This window comes from Manis javanica, chromosome 7 (assembly GCF_040802235.1).
Source record: "Manis javanica isolate MJ-LG chromosome 7, MJ_LKY, whole genome shotgun sequence".
Lineage (NCBI taxonomy): Eukaryota > Metazoa > Chordata > Mammalia > Pholidota > Manidae > Manis > Manis javanica.
In genome coordinates this window covers 133233802-133251071 of record NC_133162.1, presented here as the reverse complement: position 1 = coordinate 133251071, position 17270 = coordinate 133233802, and the positions used below count along the sequence as shown (strand labels likewise).

The window sequence follows — 17270 nt, the reverse complement described above, 5'->3', positions numbered from 1 at the left end:
CCATTTATAATTACATCATAAGGAATAAAACATCTAGGATTTATTTAAGCAAGGAGGTGAAAGACCTATATATTAAAAAACCACAAGACATGAATGAAAGAACTTGAAGACACAACTCAAAGGGAAGAAAGTTTTTGCTCATGGATTGGAAGAATTAATACTATTAAAATACCCATACTACCCAAAACAATCTACAGATTCATTACTATCTTACCAAAAGTCCAATGGTTATATTTTACAGTAATAGAGAAAACAATCCTAAAGTTTATATGGAATCACAAAAGTCCCTGAATGATCAAAGCAAACTTGAGAAACAACAAAGCTGGAGGCATCTTGCTCCTCGATTTCAAACTATATCACAAAGATATAGTAATGAAAACAGTATGGTATGGGCATAAAAACAGACACATGGATCAATGTAAATTAATAGAGAGCATAGAAATAAACCCATACAGATCCAGTCAGTTAATTTATGACAAAGGAGCTAGGAATATACAATGGGGAAAGGACATTATTTTTAGTAAATGGTGTTGGCAAAATTGGACAGTCACATGCAGAAGAATGACACTGGACCACCATCTTATGCCATACACAAAAAGTAACTCAAAATGGATTAAACATTTGAACATGAGACCTGACACCATAAAACTGGAAGAAAACAGGCAGTAAGCTCTTTGACAGAGGTCTTGGTGATGATTTCTTTTAATCTGATACCAAAAGCAACAAGATAAAAATGAGCAAATGGGACATCAAACTAAAAAGCTTCTGGGCAGCAAAGGACACCATCAGCAAAATGAAAAGCCAACCTACTGAATGGGAGAAAATAATTCCAAATCACATATCTAATAAGGAGCTAATACCCCAAATATACTAAGGACTCATACAAATCGATACCTAAAACACAATCCAGTTTCAAAATGGGCGGAAGATCTGAATTGACATTTTCCAATGAAGACATACAGATTTCTGAGGGAAATGCAAATAAAAACCCCAATTAGCTACCACCTCACACTTATTAAAATGGCTGCTATCAGAAGGATAAGAAATAAGTATTGGTGAGGATTTGAAGAAAAGGGAATGCTTGTGCACTATTGGTGGGAATGTAAATAGGTGCACACTATGGAAATTTCTCAAAAAAGGAAAAATAGAACTATTATATGCTCCAATTACACATCTGAATATGTATATCCAGAGAAAACAAAACCACTAATTTAAGAAGCTCCGTGCATCCCCATGTTCACTGCTGCAGCATTTACAATGCCCAAGGTACAGGAACAACCTGTGTCCCTTGTTTGCTGCATGGATAAAGATGAAGTAGTTACATATACACGATGGAATATTATTCAGCCATAAAAAAAAATGGAAGATTACCATTTGTGACAACGTGGATGAACCTCAAGGGCATTATGCTAAGTGGAATAAGTCAGACAGAGAACAAATACCACATGATCTCTTTTATGTGTGGAATTTAAAAAAAAAAACAAAACAAAGCTCATAGATACAGAGAGTAGACTGGTGGTTGCAAGAGGCAGCAGGGGCTGGGGGTTGGGAGAAATGAGTGAACTGGTTTTATTTTGCTTTGTTTTTAGATTAAGTTGAATAAATGTTTTTAGATTTGAGGTATAGAAAAAATGATACATGTTAACCTGTTGCGCATACAACCAAGGACTTTAAAACCATGTCGTCAGAGAAATGAATAATAATTAATTTTATGAAATGCTGTCCTCTCCCCTATTTGAAATGTTGCTTTCAACTAAGTCCTCGGTAACACCTATGTCTATTATTGTCCTGATAAAGAATTATGAGTGGGGAATCATTTTATATAAAGAGATCCTCACTCTAGGGGACTTCTGTACTGGATAATCTGCAGTTGCTGAGTGAGCTTAAAGGAAAAGAGGAAATTGGAACTCTCTAGCTTTCAGGAAGAGATAATACTGCCCAAAGTGCAAGGTCAGGAATTGTGAGAAAGTAAATATCTTTACAAAGTAGTATGTGCTTATGACAAAGTTCAGGGGAGAAACCAGGAAGGTAATCGAGAAAGGAGTGTGGCGGTATTAGCTGAGGCCTGCGTCTTTCACAGTGATCGGAATTGTGCCTGTATTCTGCTTTTGACTTCACCATAAGCTAATGTACCTCTTCCTTTTTGTCACTGGAGAGTCTTGCAGGAGAAAGTTCACATTTGCATTGCCTCCGTGTTTTAAGGTTTAGGAGCAGCTGCAGCATGATTTAATCAGGAGGAGAAATAGTGAGCTATATCTGGGGGGTTGTTTGCCTTTTTTTCTATATGTACACGCATAATTGCTCCTATTACTGCAGTTTATATTTATTTTTAGTTAAAAAATTAGGACACATCAGCCTACATATTAGACTTGTCTCTATGAGTTTTATTATTATTATATTATTAGTTTTTGTTACTGGTGTGTTTTTGCTATTAATGGCTAATAAATAGAATTCCTCAGATTAATTAATTTCATTTGTTCATCAAAATTCTTTTAGTGCCCACCATATGTTAAGCACTGTGCTTGGTGTACAGAAATGAATATAACAAGTTAAAAAGATAAATGGAACATACTCTGGTTTCTGAGTAAACGGTGGCCCTTGAACTGCATTTTGTCTTTGGGGTGTAGATTCTGGTAATTGAAGATTGATTGGGTGGAGTTGGGTAGTAGATACAGATAGATGGAAAAGGTAACAGTTTTTAGCCACTGTGATTATAGACTTTAAAAAATCAGACCAGGAAGAAGGGAGCTCAAATTAAAACCTGTATAACCAGTTGTTACTAATTTTCCACGAATGCCCAGACTCCATCATAACCCACACCTTTGAACTGAGCTAATGTGACTCGAAATATGAATTGTTGTATGTATTTGTTTGCTGTTTTGAATATATAAAAGGTGCTTGCTCGCCTCTGTGGTAGACTGTAGGCTGTCTGCAGAGATGATTTCTAAAGTGAGAACTCCTCTGTCAATAGGTGGATAGATGGGGGTGGTACTAATCCAACATCACGGCAGGAAAATCGAAACTGCCATAAATGTTCTGAAAATAATTTATGTTCATTTGACCCCTTTGCAGTTTTAACTTCTGCTTATTGTTCATTGAAACAATTAAATACTTGTGAGGAATGGAGCAGCGGAGATGGTATGCAACAACTCGAGCTAAGAGACATGAAGAGCAAGAAAAACACCTCAAGTAAACCCTGTTCATTTAACAGAATCCAGGTGCCCAGGAACTTTAATCCGCAGTTTCCGTTCCACCTCCTTTTGGCTCTTGTTTCTTGCATGCTTCCCTGTCTCCATCCCCAGAGTCTGGCTTCTCAACTGATTTTTGGCTGATGTGGCTTAGGGGCCGCCTTGGGTTTCCTTGAGTTTCTTTTGGTTCCTGCATAATTCTTAGCTCTACCATCTTCTCTGGGCCTCTGTTCTCCTTTGTCGGAGACCAGGAGCACCCCACATGGGCCAGTCCCCAGGCTCTCTACGAAGGATGCTGGTGGACTTGGGCATGTAATTCATGCAAAACCATCTCTAGGCACATGTGCTGCACATACTAGGTATGCCGCCTGTTGGAAGTGGGAGGAGTAAACATTGTGAGAAAAACACATTTAAAAAATTGTGTTGTTTTAAGCTAAGCAAGAATTACTTAACTAGAGGAGCTTTGTGGTATGCATAGAAAACAGCATATTGAACAATGACTTGGAAAAGGGGATTGATGTGACATACCATAGAGCTATTTAGAGGTGCCAAAACTTAAGTAAGCATTGATTTAACCACAGGATGCACGTGCGTCATTTGTTATTCCTACTGCCTTTTTCAGAGGAAAGTGGTGGTAATTTACAATATGAAAACATGAAGTAGAAGAAATAAAATGGAGCTAAAATGAAATTTTAAAACTATCGTGAGAGTGGAGAGAGAATTGGACACCAGGAACCCAAAGTAATAATAATTATAATCACTGAGAAATAAATGCAGCTCTTAGCTTCTGAGCAGCCGGGAAATTACAGCTGTCTGTCTAGTTCTCCTTTCCTGATAAAAGTAAACCTGTATGATTCAAGGATTATATAGAGAGGCAAGTTTTTGCTTGAAACTAATTCAAGAGAAATGTGTCTTATGGTTCTTTCTGTAAAGAACCTTGGATAACATAGCGAAAAATTTGACCTGCAGTATTTTTGCAAATGTGCAAAAATGTTCTTGAATTGTTTTTCTTAGATTTACCATCTTTAGAAGTCCAGGGCTTGCCCTAATTGAATTACAGCATGAAGTAATTTCTTCAGGGGCTAAACCAGGCTGAGAGCTGTTTTCTTTCTGCTCATCAACCCTTAGAGAGCACCTGCGGTCAGAAATGTTAAGGAACTGCCTTTGGCAGGGAGAGAACAGAGTTAGTCCCGGTTAAGAGTGTGGCCGCCAAAGTGCTCCTTTTCAGTGTGTTGGTGAAAGGAAATTATTTGGGGTAGCTATTAAATGAGCAGCTAGAAATGTTGCCATTCTCATAGGAAAGTTCAGAAAGCTGATGTTCATGTCCTCCTCCATCCAGATGAAGGAGCTCTCATTTGTACACATGCTGCAGAGAAGGAGCTGTGGGGATAGATCATGTAATTTTCTAATGAGCCTCTAATACTTTTTCCCAAGTATTCAGTTTATATCCCATAACTGTGAGTCATGCAGTATAGAAGTGCTTGTAGCTTGAGCAAATCACTTTTCAAGTAGATGTGATCAAGGGCAAGTTGATCAAGTAGATGGAATCTTCCACAAGCCTAAGGGATGTCCTTTAGTACTTAGATTGTATTAAATGTTGCATTTGAAGTACATCTCCTAGAGTTTCCCTTTAAGAGTTGGAAGATCACATATTTTTCACTTCATTGTTAGCAAATGTTAATCACAAACCATAATGGTGGTTTTAGCATGCTAATGTTGAACTTGTTAATACAGTCAACAGGCTCAGCTGCTTTGGGAGACTCCTGGCGGGACTCATGCTTCTCGTCACACTAGGCCGCAGGCTCCCAGCAGGCAAGGGCCAGGTGTTTGTGGTTCTGTTTTTGTTTTTAATTAAATTAAATGCTGTTCTATTTAGCTCTGTATATGATCAGCATTCATTTAAATTTATTTTTTTAATCGATAGAATTGGCAGGTAACAGTTACAGGTGTATGACGTAATGATTCCATTATTTGTATATGTTGCAAAATGGTCACCACAGTAAGTCTGCTTAACATCCGTCATGTCACATAGATGTTCGTTTCTTGTGATGAGAACTTTTAAGATCTTTCTTAGTAACGCTCAAATACACAGCACAGTATTATTAATTGTTGTCACCCCGACAGTAGGTCTGTTTTGCTCACCTCTGTAGGTTCTGTGTTTAGCAAGTTCCTGCCACAGAAGAGCTTATCAAACACTTGTTAAAAATGTAAATGAACCAGATTCTTACCTTCCTATATGCTATGTAAATAACCAAGACATTATTTAGATGTATGAATGAGAAGGAGTTAGAAAGTAGCCCTTTTGAAAGTGGGATTGGTATGTTAGGATATATTAGGAGGTATATTATACCTTCTGTTCCCTTAATAGTATAAAATTAAAAGGGTCATGTGCATGGGATATGTGTGGCTTCATCTGTCAGCGGTTTTCACCTACTAGTTTGGAGAGAGCTCTTTTCACTCAGCCTAATTGTTTTGAGATTTATCCATGCTGTTACATGTATGAAGTCCATTCCTTCGTATTGCTGAGTAGTATTCGTTGTATGGGCAATAGCACACTTTGTTTGTTCATTCACCTATTGGTGGGCATTTGCTTTTCTAGTTTTTCTGTTACGGATGATGGTGCTGTGAACATTCATGTATAAGTCTTTACATGGACTGCATTTTTCTTTTCCTTGGGTAAATACTTAGTGTGTGTCTGGGTCAGATGGTAGGTGTGTGTTTAACTTTTAAGCAATTGCCAAACAGTTTTCAAAAGTGGATTTCCCATTTTTAACTCCCATCAGCAGTGTATGAGAGTTCTAGTACCACCACATTCCTGCCAGTACATGGTGTGCTTGGTCTTTCATTTCAGCCCTCTAATGGGTGTGTAGTGGCCCCATCATGGTTTTAATTTTCAATCCTCTTGAGTGACACTGAGTATTTTCTCATGTGTTTAGTAGCCACAACAGTGCGTTAAAACCCTAAACAAGTGGAGAAGCCTGGGCTCAAAGTCTCAAAGGTAAAATATATATCTTGCTCTGTTCAAATCAACACTTTATTGGATTCTTTGTGATTACTGACCTGTAGGAATTCTTTATATATTCTGAATATAAGTCCTTTATCAAATGTGTGTCTTGTGACATTTTCTCTCATACTATGGCTTGCATTTTCTTTCTTAATGGTGTCCTTTGAAAAATGAAAGTTTTAAATCTTACTAAGTTTATTAATTTTTATTGGTTGTACTTTTTATATACCTAAAGAAATTTTCACCTGTCTCTAGGTTGCAGGGATGTTCTATTTTTTCCCTATGTCCTCTTCTAGAAAGTTTATCATTTAGCCTTTAACATTCAGTTTTGTGAATATTTTAATTTTTGTGTATGGTATAAGGTGAAAGTCTGTGTTCGTTTATTTTTCTTACAGAAACTCAGTTGTTCCAACCTCACTTGTCCAGTGAGCTGAACTTGTAGTAAATTTGTCACAATAAAAATAATGTGGGATTTTTTGGGAGGGGAGGTAAGTTCAAAAGACTGAACCTCAGATGTCTCCCACCTAAGCAATCCATCTATTAACATTTGGTGTCTTTCAAGGACTTTCTCCATACTTGTATGTCTGTGATTATTCCCATAGACAAGGCTCTAGTCTAAGCCAGTCTAGCTACCTTCACGTCCCATTTCTCTGAATGTTTCAGATTATCACTTCACCTGAGGATCCCGCATTTCACTGTTTTTCACCCCCATTGTTGACCAAAAACACTTAGGATTGCTTTTATTTTTAAAATTTTAGCTGAGTTCTCTGCCTTTTTTTTCCCCACCCAAATAATGATGAATCATTGTAGCACAGCTTCTCTTTCAAATCTTAGCAGACCTTTTTAAATGAACTTTTTTTCCTGCATTATAAAGGTAACACATATTCATTAGAGGAAATTTTAAAAATACGGAGTTAAAATGATCACCTATGAGACCGTCACTCAGGGTAAGCAAGATCAACATTTTGGTATATTTCCTTCTGTTTCTTTTACTTTGCATATATTTTTTATTGTCCCAATTATACTACACGTGCAGTTTTGTGCCTTGCCTTTAGACTTGGTATTAACATTATAACCATTTTCTCATGTCAGTAGAAATCCTTTATAAACATTTTAATAGCTACATAATATTGCATTAATATTGCATTCCATGGTTATTCTGCTGACATTTATTTGACTATCACCCTATCATTGAAGACTTAATTTGGTTTCAGCTTTTGCTACAAACTGAGTGCTCTAAGGAGTGTCGTATACAGAAAGAAAACTGTCAAATTTATGATTTATTATATATATCAAGAGTCATAGATGCAGAATTGGTCAACAAGGGGTATAACTATTTTAAGAGTCTGGAAACATTGCCAAATGATCTTCTCAAAATATCAGTTCATACTCTGAGTTTCAATGAAGGAAGGTCTGATGGACTCCATCCGTGCCACTGTTTCATGTGTCCTATTATCATTTTGCAGTCGTTGCTAATTTTTTTATTTGGTAGATGAAAAAGTAGTGATTGGGTTTTGTAGTTTGCATTTCTGGTTGAGCCGCATGGCAGAATCCCCGGGTGGAAAATCTGAAGAGGGCTTGAAAAGACCTTTTCATCGTTACAGGGTTCCTAGGCCTAGTAAAATGACTTACCCCTATATGAGAAAAAAGTGATACGTTTATTATTACTGTGAAAGAATTCACACCATGTCCCAAAACGTGCATTAGTCTTAACAAAGCAAGCTTAAGGCTTTTCCTTGAAATTGAAAGGTTTAGTATAATAGCAAAGAAGGGAATCAGGTTATTCCCAGCTTATTTGCTCTTCATGGTTACCTGCTGAGGTCCAGTGGTCATTATTTCCTCCTCTGGGTGCTCACAGATTATCCCTTTGATACTGAGGTGCAGAGGAGCATCCTCCTCATAGCAGTTGCTTCGTTTTTTCGCCTTTCCTAACTTCTCCCTAAAATGACTGTGCGTGTTCTTGCTTTATCACTGAGCAGTTGGAAGCCTGTTGGTAGACTTCCCAGTAGGCCTGTAGAAGGCAGAAGTGCAGCATCTGAGGGAAGCCCTTGACTTAGGTATCCAGTCGGTGCCGTTCTTCTAGGAGCCTGACCAGCCAGAGATGCCCAGATTGGTGTAGGAATATATGTCACCTGTTCCCCTTAAAGCCTCTGCTCCCGGACCTGTTGTCTAATTATATGGGTAAACACTCTTGCTCCACCCAACTACAGTAAAGCCACTTTTAGAGAGAGTGAGCAGAGCTATTGGGCCGATACTGTTTTCTCAACTCGAAGGCTAGAATCATGAGGCTTGCCTGATGCCAGGAAGAAATCAATAATTGGGCACCTCTTTTCCCCCAAAGACACATGAGGATGTATTTCTGACCCTGATGGAGTCTTGTAGTATCACCTCCTAATGACTAAAAATTACTAAATTGGGTTAGGATGGGAGCCTGCTCCATGAGCCTTCCTCGCCAGCACCGTCATCTTTCAGCCACATTAGCAACTCCCGTCCTTGTTCTCACGGTCCTGCATGTTTGTACCGGCAGAGTAACCACACGGCTCTGGGCTAATTCCTCAGAAAAATATCCTGAGTTACACACTGTTGCTTAGTAAACCCATCCTCATCTGTCTTAATGTAAGAAACCTGCAAAGTGGCCTTGAATTTCCTTAGTAATTCTCCCACCCACCCCCCGGTTTGATAGACTTGAGTTTCCTCTATGCTAAGCATTTATTTGCAAGTTCATTTTAGCAAGTGTGAAGGCTGGGAATGACCTTCAGTCTGTTACCCCTTCCTTCATCATGTAAGCAGTCCCCTTGGTCTTTAATATGTGTGTTTAAGCAGAGGATGGTAGGATGGTGGGGATGCGGAGTAGCGGATTGTGATGGAGCAGGCATTTCAAAGGTGAATAAGGTAGCATTCGTGATCCCAGTGTCTGAGGTGAGAATTCTCTTCAGGATATAGCACATCCAGCGCCTTTGATGTACCCCAGCTTGGTCACCTGCAGAGGTTTTTCCAGTTCTGAATTTTATAATTGGTCATAAAAAAAAAGCTCATTGAGCACAGTCTGTATTCGTTGTTCCACCTCTGTCTTCTCTCCTCCCACATGCTGTCTGTGTGTTCTATGTATCTGAGCTGAATGAGTGAGTTTCTGTGCTTTTGTCATTGTTAACTCACAGATCAGTGTAACATCCATTTTAGTTGTCAGATAGATCTGATCACCTCTCCTCAATTAAAGGTCCTGTTAACATTTTGTTTGAAGTTTAAAAAATTATATTTGATGCATATTTTTACTTGGGTGGCTTTGTCAGAAGAAGGGGAAGGCACAATAAGAAAGGATCAAACTCCTCTCTGATTTCGCTTTCCAGAACTACCCATTCAAATCTTTTAGAATTGGAAGAGTAGTAATAATTTACTTTAAATTATTATTCTAAAAGCAAAGGGAGCTTGTGGGAAAGCATATTGGTGATCACTTGTCAGATACTGAAATGAAATTAAATCAAGTCTTTGTGTCCCAGGCAAAGCAAGACTGTCACCACAGGCATCCTTCCTCTCAGCCTTTAAAACTCCTCAAGGGTGGAAATCTCTTTTCATTTTGTAATCAATCAAAAGTGTGGACAGCATTCTGGATGTGGGAAGTTCTCAGAACAAGCTTGTGTCATCAGCGGTCTACTTTGATACCAGTTCCAAGTCTTCCAAATACAGAGCTGTTTGGCAGCCAGATCCAGGCTCCGGTTTATAAAAAGCCTTTTCAGGTCATTTTTAAATGTTTTATTAATAGCCGCATCAGCAGGCTGAAGGAGGTCAGTATGCTTTGGCTGAGATAAAAATGAGTATTGTATTTTTTTTCCTCCCAGTTGGCTCAGTGGGAGATCCTATTAGTGCTCTAAAAAGTTAAATAATTAGCATGGCACCCGCTGCTCACTGGGTGAGCCAAGCTGGTTTTTAATGTTCAGAATACAAAACATGGAAATGTCATCTTCACAATGCTGCGTGCTGTCACTGCAGAGAGCATTTCTGAATGATAGACATGTAATAACAGTGGTGATGAGAGTCACAATTAAATAGCACTCTGGGCTTGGAGCACTGTTCCTCAGGCCATCCCAAGTCCAAAGAGGCCCTGGATAGTGGTGAGGATATCATTTGAATGACGTGTGTGCTGTCTTCTGGTGCAAAGGAAGAAAGTTGCCAGAAATGCTGGCCGTACCGCTGACGAGCGGGCGCTCTCCGTGTTTCCTTTCTCAGGGAATTCGCCGAACCTGGCAGACGGGATCGCGTACCTCAGGCACGTTGGGTCTTCTGCTGTACCTTTCTGCCTTCCCACAAACTCCGGCCTTTGGTTTGATCCCACAAATTGGGGGATTTCAGTTATTCATAAGGGAGCGGGGCACGGGGTGGTTATCAGGAGCCTTACCCGGTCGTCACAGTGATGGCACTCCCTGCGGATGTCAAGGATGCCAGGGCAGCTCCGTTCCTTGTCTCCTAATGTCATTTATTGATTTAATGCCATTGTCCAGCTCCACATGCACAGGCCCCATTTATTCAAGTATTACTGGGATTCTTCAGTGGATACAGAAACCCATACCCCCTGAAATCCTGTTGTGCACGTTGGGGTTTGTGGTCAGGAGCAGCTGCCCGGGTGAGGTGAAGGCATGAGGAAGGACAGTCCACAGGCAGGGCCCACCCCTGGCCTAGAGAACTTAATGGCTAAGGATTCTGTTTATTGTCCCTGTTGTTGCTGTTTAGCTAACGACTGAACGCTCGCTGTGTGCCAGGCACTCCCAGGCCTTCCCTCTTAGCTGCCTATGAAGTAGTTCCTGCTACCACCTTATCACAGGTGGAGATACTAAGACACCAGTGACGTGCAGCCTAGTCAATGTTACAGTTGGTATTTAAACTCAAGAACCATTGTCTTCAGAAACCATCTATGCCATGCCGATCACACCCCAGCAAAAAAGCATGTCTTGTTCCGCTTTGACTCAAAGGTTTTGAGCAGATGGTATACAAGGAGGAACGATGGAGAAGGGGGCTACTATGAGGGCACATGCTGCTCCCTTGCCTTCTACACGTAAGACAAAGTAAGCGTGTTGTGGGCGAGAGAAGAGCCTGGGGCCGAGGGGTAGGTGGCACAGCGGCACCCTGGTGGGGGTGTGAGGCCTTCCCGGCCCCCTAGAGCCCCTCTGTAAGGCAGGCTGGGCCTGGCCCCTGGCTTGTACTGACTGAGTCTTGTCCAGTGGAGCCCACCTCCCCGGAGGTGACCCGGCCCACTGCTCTCAGGAATAGCTTTGGGGCCAGAAATCTCATCCGCGTAACAGACCCTATTTACCTCTCGCAGGTTCAGGCCTCACGTGACTCACACTATGTTGAGTCGCTCTGGCCCATGTGGCACCTTAAATGCCCTCAGCCCAGAAGGTCATTGGTTGTTTCTTTGTCACTTGGGCATCTATATATGTTTGGGTCCCTCCCTACCTAAGGATTTGGGCAGGTGTGCTTACACTTATGTCATGCAGCGGGTAAGAAGGAACAGTGGGCCGCTCGGTGCAGCGCAGTTCCTTGAGTCTTTGTGGAGAGCCTGCTTTGTGCCAGACCCACTGCTGCCATGCACTCCGGGAGACACCTGGCAGGGCACCAGGGTGCCTCTGGCCCGGCACGTGCATTCTGTATGTTTGCTGTGGGTGCTTATCATGCTTCCCCTTTACCATCCCTTTTTCTTTCTTACTGATACTCAGTGGCTTATTTTTTTTTCACAACTAATTCTCTTAGATTAAATTTGATGAATAATGAGTGGTTATTTTATTTTGCCTCGAACTAATAGAGAAAGGCTCTATGCTACATTGATCATCTTGGAAAGGGCCCCCTGACTTTTCCTTCTGGACCCCCTCCCCCTCCCCAGGCTGTGGCACTGTGCTTTGTACTTACTTTATGAAAAGCACATCTGCCACTTTAGAACAGAGAAGCAACTTGCAAGTTCTTTACAGAATGCTTGGTATAAATATTCTGTGAGAGCTCATCTCTATTCAGCCTGCCATCCCTTCTAAATTTTTATTTAAGTGTAGAGATCTAGAGAACTAAGTTAGTCTTAAAAAACTGGTCAGAGAGCAACAGACTGGGTGTAAAGGTCAGTCCTTGAGAAAACCATCAGGAAGGAAATTATTGGGTATATCTTTTTATTAGTGATTTTTAGATAAGAAAAGTGCATGCTGTTAAGTCCTTCATTCATGGTGCACTTACACACACATGGCAGTTGCTTATTCAACCTTGTCGAGCATGTTTTTTGAAATCACTGAAATGTGAGTATGGCTCTAAAATGGGGTCCATGACTCTGACATGAAAATCAGCTTCATTATTTGACAGTCATACAGCATGTGTTTGAACACGAGCAATCAATTGTTTCAGACATTTGGAATAAGGTAGTATACTACACTAGTCTGCTCTTGAGTCTTGTCCTCAGATACGCCCTTGTGATGGAAGTGGCATTGTGCCATTGCAGACCAAGCTTCATGATGAAGCCAAGGTGAGCTATGGAAGTTTGGAATTTTCCACTTTTGACATGCCAGTTGGTCAGTGCCATTTTGTTTATCTGGGACTGTTGAAAAAGTGGTTTCTTCCTGAAACATTCTAGTAATGAATGCCATAAATTAGTGCTCTGGAAGCTGAGAACAAATTCAGCATGTGCTGAGGTATAAAGGTTGACTTTTTAAAATTTGCCAGGATCCAGAAGAGAAGGAAGAAGGCAACAGAGGTGGTTGCACTTTAAAGACGACTCTATAGTAATAAGAATTGTACATTCAGATCAGCAATGGGGTTTTTGGCAGGCCATCCATCAGAAGATAAGACTGAACTTCAGATTTCCTTTCTCTCACTTGCAGCAATCCTCAGGTTTAAAAAGAAAATCGATTTTGTAAAAACACCTGGGAATATTTTCAGGTATTAGCCCTCACTTTATGTCCTTTCATGCAAATAATGAAACAATGAGCTCCTTCACATCCCCTTGCGGGCCGGGGTCTATTGCCCCAAAGCATGCTTCCCCGACTCTGTTCACAGGCTCCTGCCCCTGCACGCTCTTTCTGCTTTTCAGCCCTGCTCGTGCCAATAACTGGAGCCAATCAACTAACTATTTTGGAACACAATGCCCAACTCCAACCTGCAAAAGAAAAAAAAAAGTTCTTTTTGCCTTGAGAGAGTCTTTGGATTTTAAAAAAATTGTTTAATGTTATTCTGAATAAAAGTCGTTGCCTAATCTACCATCCTGAGAAGTGTGGCCCCATGTGGCTCTAATATATGTTTATTTCCTTCTGATGCCCATCAACAACCTATCCAATGCCTAGTTAACAAGGTTAAATTCTATGCAACTATGTATTTTACAAATAGCATTTGCTGAAGTAATTTCAAAAAAGTCCAGTTTAAGGATTTATGATGTCTTTGCCAAAGGGTCATCCCCATTAGACTGTAAATACATTTACTTATAGGCCATTTCTCCCAAGTGGATCAAAAGGGAAAATACTTGCTCAATCTCATTTATCCTTAAATTTAATTGCCTTAAGACACCACCTGTGGAAAAGTCAGGGCCGTTTCTGCCTGCCTGTCTGACCTAGAGGACACTGGTACTAACACTCATTGTTCCCTGGTCCTTCATAGGCTTCTCTTTGTTGGTGGGTATTTTGTACCTAGTTGAAAGTTATCATGTTCCCTTTAAATTTGCTAATCTTTACTATAGCTTTCCCTGGATAAGATTATACATATAAATTAATAAGGAAATTAGAAGAATGGGAGAGTTAAAGTAAAGCATGTTTCTTGCTACTTTTGTGATCACCTGGCTAAAATCTAAATAATTTTACTGTCTGTGCACTTTATATCACTACAGTTACACTAAAGTTCTCTTATGGCTGCCACTCTTAATTAGAGTACTCTTTAAAACTCTTAAGCCAAAAATTGTCCTTTCTGTGTTCTGAAGTAACTAAGTTCGGTGTTCAGCTGCACATGTCCAAGCTCTTGGCCAGACACAGCTTCCTTGGGAAGTCCGGACACCCCGAAGCCCGCCTCCCTCGGCAGCTAGCCAGCTCTCTCGCAGAGGGCAGAGCGGACGTCAGCCTCCTCCAGGTTCACGGCAGAATGTGCCCTTGGTTCCCACGTATGTTTTAGCCAAAGTGAAAGATATGTGTTTGAGCAACACATAGACTATCAGATGCTTTCAAATACTTGTGGGAGTTCAGTCATGGAATCGCCCCCACAGAGCCACTTCGGGGCTTCAGGGCACAGCCTGCACAGGCCGTTCATTTCTCCAAGTTCTGCAAGCTCCTTCTGTTGAGGTAAATCATCAGGAAACAAGGCGCCTCAGCTACATCGGCTCAGCTCCCCGCAGAGATGCCATCACTCAGGTCAGATTTAATATTGTGCCTTCAGCACAAGGGAGGAAAGAAATCCCCATCTTTTGCACCACATAGTTGAAGATATTTTTCTGGAGGAAAAAAAAAAAAAAAAGGTCGTTTATTACAACATAAAGTTGAAGACATTACTCAGTGTACCTTATAAAGGGTTTTACATAAAAATTTTTTCCTTGATATTAATGCCAAGGGGGAGGGGAATCTCCCTTGCATGTTTCTTTTTTCGATAAAGAACTGTATCATGCAATATTGTCCCTTTTTGCTTTAGATGGAAGCAAGCAAAACTAAAGTCAGTGCTTAGTGGAAGTAGTGGACATCTCAAGTATGTGTAGCATCTCTTCCTCTGTTCCCTTTAATTTCTGTTGTTTCTAATAATCAAATGTTCAGTTGTCTATTTGGTTCAGTTTTGAAATTACTTACCATCCTTTTTGCGAGAATTAGACCAAATAAATCATTGGCAAAGAATATGGGAATTGTCCATAATAATTAGAGTTTGTGACACTTGTGCCTTAAAGAAGTAAACTTCCATCATCTTGAAGTCATTCATCTTGGAAGGCTGCAAATATGTGCAGCGCCTCCCACTTCCGCGTGTATTGTGTCGATCCACATAGACACGCCTACCATGGCCTGCCGTCTAAATGGGCATTTACTGAAATGAGCCCAAACAGACATTTATTGAATTCTAAGTCTTATAGGGGCCTTTTCATTTTGAGTATAATGGACTTGAAGTGTTGACTTAGGCTGCTGCACTGAAGGAGGAACACTCGTGAATGTGGGTTTTCTGCAGAAAACCCTGACACACCAAACTTGGAGGCGTGGGGGATGCTGGTGAAGGCTGCTTCTGTGCTTACATCAGTGGACTTCAACCAGGAGACATACACAAAGTCCCCTGAGTAAGTGTGCTAATAACTTCCCTTGCTAAAAAAAACGTGATCTTTGACTAGACTAAAATATTTCTGCTCCCACCAGCTGTACCTGAGTCTAGTTTTTATTTGGTTCCTCTGTTTCCCTTTTGTCCTGTAGGTAAAAGTTAGTTCAGTAACTATATCGCTGGACATTGTAAATGCTGAGAAGGACCGCTGCCTGTGAAAACCTTGACAGGAAGCAGAGCCCTTACACAATAATGTGTTTGTACTCATGATCTACCACAGCTGGGATGTAACACCATCGATTTTGTGTTATGTAGGTAAAACATTATTAGCATTTTATATATTAAGCTCTGAAGTAAACATAACAGTATTGCCATTTTAAGAGTTATGGATGGTAGGTGCATGTGTGTTTGTTTTATAACTCTTTGAGCTTTCCTGTGTGTTGAAGTGTTTTTCATGATTTACCAAAGAATATACCCTGAAGAAAAGAAGGGACATGTTTGTTTAGGTCGGAGAGTGGGTTGGGTTGGGGAGAGGAAATAGCCATGTTCTCTACCTAATAGACATAGAGATTTTCTGGAGGTTTCTGTTAAAGAAAAAATAACTTAGTTTGGATTATTTCCAGATGAGGAGTACTTTTTGTAGACAGCTATTTATAATAATATTTTTGCATGTGATTTATTCATAGATGTCAGCGTTGTGCAGAGTATCGGAAATTTCCGTTGCAGGGCTTGGCACATGCACCTCTTAGTTAGGTGTTAGCCGTGTGGAGTCACCTGCAGCCAGATGGTTTGCTCCCTATAGGCTACAAACCTAAAAGGGTCCTTCAGCCTGTTCCATAGCCAGTGGGGTGCATCAGAGTCCTTTGCCTGAGCTTCTAGCTGCAGAAAAGCCTGCAGACAGCGGGTGTTTATGATCAGATTCTTTTAAGATATGTCAGGGTACCTTATTTGGAGAAAACTGTGTGTGTGTGTGTGTGTGTGTGTGTGTGTGTGTGTGTGTGTGTGTGTGTGTGTGTGTGTGTGTGTGTGTGTGTGTGTGTGTGTGTGTGTGTGTGTGTGTACACATGTGTATGCATGTCAGTCACTCCTAAGTTCCTTTGTTAAAGGGAATGGTATGACTCTGTGACCTGTTTGACATTAATCATGGGCTGTGCAGCTTGTTGGAGACCAGAATTCTAAACATGACCAACTCACACTGTGAAGGCATATTTCTGGCTGTTGGAGGTGCAGTGCTGAAAGGAATATTCACTTTCACTTTTCAGGAGACCCGCTGATCCAGAGGGCTCTTTTGAGGCAAGTCAAATGCAAGGTCAAGGGGTGGGAGTGATGGGTATGGACTCCGTTACCCTCACACTCCTAGCGCACATGCCACGTGGTGTATGGGGAGACTCACTCTTAGGAGAGCTTCCATTTCAGACAGGGCTCAGGGGCACGGTGCTGCTGGGTACAGCGCTGGCGCTCAGCCTTTCTGCCGTCACGTCAGCCATGGGAAAACGTTCCCGTGATTCACCTCTCTGTGTGCAGTGCTGCTTGACTGGGAAATGGGAGTCAGTGGAGGGAAACGCCGTCCTTGAGCCTATGCTCCTCAGCTCGCGGTCTGCGGTGTGAGGCCCGCCAGTGGAGAACAGAGCAGCCATCTCCAAGTCTCCATCTTGGGTGGGAGTGTCACCTCTGCCATTAATGTCCCCCAGGACAGGCCTGGCACCTAGTACTCATGGAGTGCTGAATGAATTAACCAGCTCTGTGATCTTAAGCAAGCCTCTTAAAGTCTTTGGCTTCAGTATCTTCACCCAAGGAATGAGGGAGATGGATTAGGTGACCTCTAGGGCCCTTTCCAGTTACAA

General features: G+C 41.1%; 1 protein-coding gene and 1 long non-coding RNA gene across 4 annotated transcripts in view; both read left to right on the top strand.

Annotated features, from left to right (window-relative positions):
• The window catches only part of STK39 (serine/threonine kinase 39), a 268447-nt gene that overhangs the window by 181439 nt on the left and 69738 nt on the right, over nt 1–17270 (top strand). The window lies entirely within an intron of this gene.
• On the top strand, nt 6689–16491 carry LOC140850508 (uncharacterized). Its single transcript, XR_012133430.1, has 2 exons — nt 6689–15448; nt 15579–16491. It is a non-coding gene; the product is annotated as an uncharacterized lncRNA (long non-coding RNA).